The sequence below is a fragment of the Lolium perenne genome, chromosome 3, assembly GCF_019359855.2.
Source record: "Lolium perenne isolate Kyuss_39 chromosome 3, Kyuss_2.0, whole genome shotgun sequence".
In the NCBI taxonomy this organism is placed as follows: Eukaryota; Viridiplantae; Streptophyta; class Magnoliopsida; order Poales; family Poaceae; genus Lolium; species Lolium perenne.
Genome location: NC_067246.2, coordinates 150,716,940 through 150,722,939, shown reverse-complemented (window position 1 = coordinate 150,722,939; position 6,000 = coordinate 150,716,940).

The following is a 6,000-nucleotide window of genomic DNA, read 5'->3' as shown; positions in this document are numbered from 1 at the left end:
GTATTTGGATTGCAAGGGAGAATAGGATCTTGGTTTCATCCTACTCACCAAATGGTATTGAACACTAAGTATCTATAACTTGGTTTATACTTGTGATCCATGATACACAAGTTAGGACATATTATTTTATGTGGAGTGGATCCTACATGAAAAGGTTTAGGGTTTTGGGAATACTTCACTAATTGAAGTATTGAATAGGCATGAGGTATGGCAGGGTTCTAATTATAATCCAAGTTAATCCATGGGTTGGAATTCAAATGTAGTTTAGGGTTTAAGTAGTGATCACCAATGTGATACACAACTAGGATTAGAATATGAGCATAAGCTTTGGTTATGTTTCACTAATGGAACATGGCTCTCATCTACAAGATTAAAGGTAGGTTTAAACAAGTAAGATGTAATACTACTCTAAAATTTTCTAGGATAGACATGGCTATGGTTAGCATCTATAATCTCTCTAACTTCTAAATGTCTTGTAATAGCCTAAGGTCCTACTCAAGATATGATGATATGATCCTCAAAATATATGGTTTGCCTAGGAATTCTACCTTGGTATCTTCTGTAGCTTGTTCTTCAGGAAATCTGATAAACCTGCATCTTGTGGTATGCCTCCACCTCCTAGCTTCTTCATCTTGATCCTTGCTAATTCACATGGAAGGTCTCTAGTGTTTGGTTTCCTTGTATCATGCTTCAAGGTGATCATGCATATGGATGAAGGGTGTGGCTCTATTTATAGGCTTGGGCAAGCTCTAGTATCATGACACATAGGTGGTGACTCTTGTGTTGGGTTGATGAGTAAGGTGCTTGGTTGTCATGCCCTCATCCATAGCAATCCTTTGAGCATGAGGTGGCAAAGCTTGGGATGCAAGTCATGTAGATATTTTCATCCTATGTGGCAAGATCATTATCCTCTCATATGATTTATTTTTGGTTAGCCAAGTGGCATTTGTTACTAAATATCTTATGGATGGTTTTATTATTGTGGATGAGTCACTATATCATATTGGATTGGATTTATATTATAATATTGATCAAAAGATCAAGGTTGAAGGTTATTCCTCAATTTTTGGATAGATGGGTTTGATTTCACCAAGGCATGATCATATGAGTTTCAAAATACTCATAGTTAGTTTTATTCAAGTAGTGTGGACTATAATTCGTAATGTAAATGGGTTTAGTTTTATGATATTCCATATACTTAATAAGTTATGATTTAAATAAGAATGTGTGGCTTTTATGCACTTTAGACCCTGTGGTTTAACTTATTTATAAGTGAATTAAATTACACACAAAGGTAGTTGCTGCTTTCAAGTGTTAATAAGTTAGAGTTTGATTCTTAAAGAATGTGTTGTTGTAAATCTAATTCCATTTGATCTAATCCATAGATCAAATCATCTCTTCCCAAAACAAGGTTTTAACAAAGATCACAGTGAAGTTTATAGCGCTTGACTTGATGATCTACTTCAATTCCAGCAAGTCAAGTGAAACTTCAGCCATCGTAGTAAGTTTTAGTTGAAGCGCGAAAATTCCCCGGATTTTCTATGCATGAATGCAATGCACACTTTGGTGTTCTCTCATTTTATTGCCTCTAAACCTGGGATATTACATCATGTTAGTAGCAGAGCACTTGGCCAACAGCAGCAGCCGATGCAAGAGACCTAGTTCGGATATGTGACCCTTGTCAATGTTTTGCACCAAAGCCTCATGCACCTGCCACAGATTTAATAACAATATGTCTGGCCTGGCCCTTTGCATAGTGGTGTTTAGATCAAGTTGGTCCACTACCAAAGTCATCACCCGGCTTTCATACTTGTCTATTGGTAGCTGTCGATAAATTCACTAAATGGATTGAGGCTATACCAGTAACCAATCAGAAAGCAAAAAACTACTGTCAAATTCTTCAAAGGAATAACTTGTCGTTTTGGCGTGCCTCACGGCATCATTACAGACAATGGAACCAACTTTGACTCTGAAGAATTCATTCACTTCTGCAACATCAACGGTATCAAGCTCAAATTTGCTTCGGTTGCACATTCTTAGACCAATGGGCAGGTGGAAAGGATCAATGGCCTAATATGTGATGGTATTAAAAAGCGCCTCACGGGTGCAGCTGGAGCTTTGGTCGAAGAATTACAATCAGTACTCTGGAGTTTGCGGACTACACCAAACAGATCTACGCAATATACTCCGTTTTTCTTCGTCTACGGAGCCAAAGCTGTTTTACCTGCCGACGTTCGCTCTGAAGCACCTCAGGTTGCCTCATACAAAGAAGCGACTTCTATCTAAGCACTGCAAGATGCCGCAGATCTTCTTGGTGAGGCTCGAGACATTTCCTTAGCAAGAACAACAGTATATCAGTAGGCGATATAGAATTATCACAGCCGAAGTGTCCCCACTCGAAGCTTCAGCGTTGTTGATCTAGTACTACGATTGAAGCAAGACAGGACCCTGAAACTTGAATCTCCATGGGAAGGACCGTTTATCGTCAATGAAGTCATACTAGGAGGAGCTTATCGACTCAAGAATCCTACTTAGGGAAAAGACGTCAACAATCCATGGAACGTTGCACATTTGCGATGATTTTATGCATAGAATTCGATATTTTTTATTTCTTGCATTATGGCTTCCTAGCCAGTTACGAATTATGAATCAAACTTATGATCAGGTTATGTGATTATTACTCAAGCAACTGTTTGGGAATCCTTTTTTATCGGTTACGACTCCCATCGGAAACACCAGTTAAACAATGCATCGACAAGCCACTCGGCAATACTCGGGGGATGCTAGAATTGCTACAATATTAGTTAACTAATATCCTCATCGGGAGCTATGGTTACAGAAATAAAGTGCTCTTACCCAGCAACGCTCGGGGCTACAAAGGATTATTTGAGGTTTTCTGGAAAGATCATTCGAAGGCTTCCACTAACGCGAAGTTCCAAGATTGGGTCCAGCAGGTCCACCGTTTCTTCGACAAGTGCTATAAAGGACTAAGAGTAATCTGGAAGACGATGTTCCCTTTGAACGCGGTCCCTCCCACGTTGTTGACTTTAATGTCAGAATTTAGTAACGCCAATAAGATCCGAAGCTTGGTTCGAGCACAACTTCTTGCAGGAGCTAAAGCTGCGCTTGCCCTTGTTCTTGTATGTCATCCTTCAGCAGACCTGCTGGCAATTGCCAATGCGGTAGGTGAATTAGGGCCACTTTACCTGAAGGTGGACCTTCCCGCCACCATCGTTATTGAAAGGCTTGAAGGAACCTCAATGGCAGCCGAAGAAAAAGAGGATCCACAGGAGTAGTCCAAAGATATGCCTGTATTGTAAGTAGAAGGCCTCGATACTTGCTGCATCCGAATGTTCGGATGATTATGGTTAAACTATTTTATCAGCAGGTGTATATACATGTACCTCTTCCGTGTTAATGCCGTTGGCAAATTTTGAAGGAGTAAATCTTAATTACTCATTTTTACATCTGTATTATGATGTATACGTATGTTTGTCGGTAGCAAATTATTTGAGTGATCAGCTCGTGTTGCGGGTCTTGCTAAACCCGTTGTATGTGCAACTTTTCTTTCAACCAATGCGTGACTTGACAGCAGCTCCCGAATAGATCGGTGGCACTAGATCTGCCGATGATTTCGTCGATCTTTGATACTTCTGTAGTTTAAAGTATCGAGCGTGGGTCGTTTTTGTACGTGTTTCATGATCCTTGCTATCTGCGGCACTCTTTGAGGCATCTATTGTCGAGGGTACTCCTCGGCAATGCCCTCCGATTGGGGCTTAGGGTTAGCGGAATCCTGCAAGCTGACACGAGACATCGGCTCACAAACAAGCGGGGAGAGCGATTTACCCAGGTTCGGGGCCCTCGATGAGGTAAAACCCTTACGTCCTGCCTGTCTGTTCTTGATTATGATGATAATGGGTTACAACGGGGTGCCGAATAGTTCGGCTGAGATCTCGTCGAGAGGCTAAGTACTACAATGACCTAGCTCTAGATTTTCTGGTGGCTAAGGCTGCTAAGATTGATTGTGTCCCTCGGCAGCCCCTCTCCTGGCCTTTATATAGGAGGCCAGGTCTCAAGAGGTCTAACCGAGTACGACTAGGTTTACAGCAGTTTTAGTTCTAATCTTTCCTTGTTCGGCTGCTTCCTTGTCTTGCCCGTCAAGGATTCCTCTGGTGCGCCGTCCAGGTGGCCCATCTTGCCTCCAGGTGTCTTCATGGGCCTCCAATTAGTCAATACAGGATAGGGCAATGTCGGTTACCCGAAGGGTAATGACCACGTCAGTAGCCCCCGAGTGTCTAGCTGAACATTGTTTGGGTAGAGACTGAAGCATGTCTTCTGTTGATGTTCTTCTCCTTGATTGTCCTTGTTCATCTTGAATCAGCATCGTCCTTTTTATTGGGTGCACGTTGATACGTCTCCGACGTATCGATAATTTCTTATGTTCCATGCCACATTATTGATGATATCTACATGTTTTATGCATACTTTATGTCATATTTATGCATTTTCCGGCACTAACCTATTAACGAGATGCCGAAGAGCCGATTCTTTGTCATTGTTTTTGGTTTCAGAAATCCTAGTAAGGAAATATTCTCGGAATTGGACGAAATCAACGCCCAGGGGCCTATTTTCACACGAAGCTTCCAGAAGACTGGAGAGTCAACGAAGTGGGGCCACGAGGTGGCCAGACGATAGGGCGGCGCGGCCCAGGTCTTGGCCGCGCCACCCTGTCATCTGGGCCCCTCGTGACGCCCCTTGACCTGCCCTTCCGCCTACAAATAGCCTTCGTCGCGAAACCCCCAGTACCGAGAGCCACGATACGGAAAACCTTCCAGAGACGCCGCCGCCGCCAATCCCATCTCGGGGGATTTAGGAGATCGCCTCCGGCACCCTGCCGGAGAGGGGATTCATCTCCCGGAGGACTCTACACCACCATGGTCGCCTCCGGAGTGATGAGTGAGTAGTTCACCCCTGGACTATGGGTCCATAGCAGTAGCTAGATGGTTGTCTTCTCCTCATTATGCTTCATTGTCAGATCTTGTGAGCTGCCGAACATGATCAAGATCATCTATCTGTAATGCTATATGTTGTGTTTGTTGGGATCCGATGAATAGAGAATACTATGTTATGTTGATTATCAATTTATGTCTATGTGTTGTTTATGATCTTGCATGCTCTCCGTTATTAGTAGAGGCTCTGGCCAAGTTGATGCTAGTAACTCCAAGAGGGAGTATTTATGCTCGATAGTGGGTTCATGTCTCCGTGAATCTGGGGGAGTGACAGAAATCCCTAAGGTTATGGATGTGATGTTGCCACTAGGGATAAAACATTGATGCTATGTCCGAGGATGTAGTTATTGATTACATTACGCACCATACTTAATGCAATTGTCTGTTGTTAGCAACTTAATACTGGAAGGGGTTCGGATGATAACCTGAAGGTGGACTTTTTAGGCATAGATGCATGCTGGATAGCGGTCTATGTACTTTGTCGTAATGCCCAATTAAATCTCACAATACTCATCATATCATGTATGTGCATGGTCATGCCCTCTCTATTTGTCAATTGCCCAACTGTAATTTGTTCACCCAACATGCTATTTATCTTATGGGAGAGACACCTCTAGTGAACTGTGGACCCCGGTCCATTCTTTTACATTGAAATACAATCTACTGCAATACTTGTTCTACTGTTTTCTGCAAACAATCATCATCCACACTATACATCTAATCCTTTGTTACAGCAAGCCGGTGAGATTGACAACCTCACTGTTTCGTTGGGGCAAAGTACTTTGGTTGTGTTGTGTAGGTTCCACGTTGGCGCCGGAATCCCTGGTGTTGCGTCGCACTACATCTCACCGCCAGCAACCTTCAATGTGCTTCTTGACTCCTACTGGTTCGATTAAACCTTGGTTTCATACTGAGGGAAAACTTGCCGCTGTACGCATCACACCTTCCTCTTGGGGTTCCCAACGGACGCGTGCTGTACGCGTATCAAGCT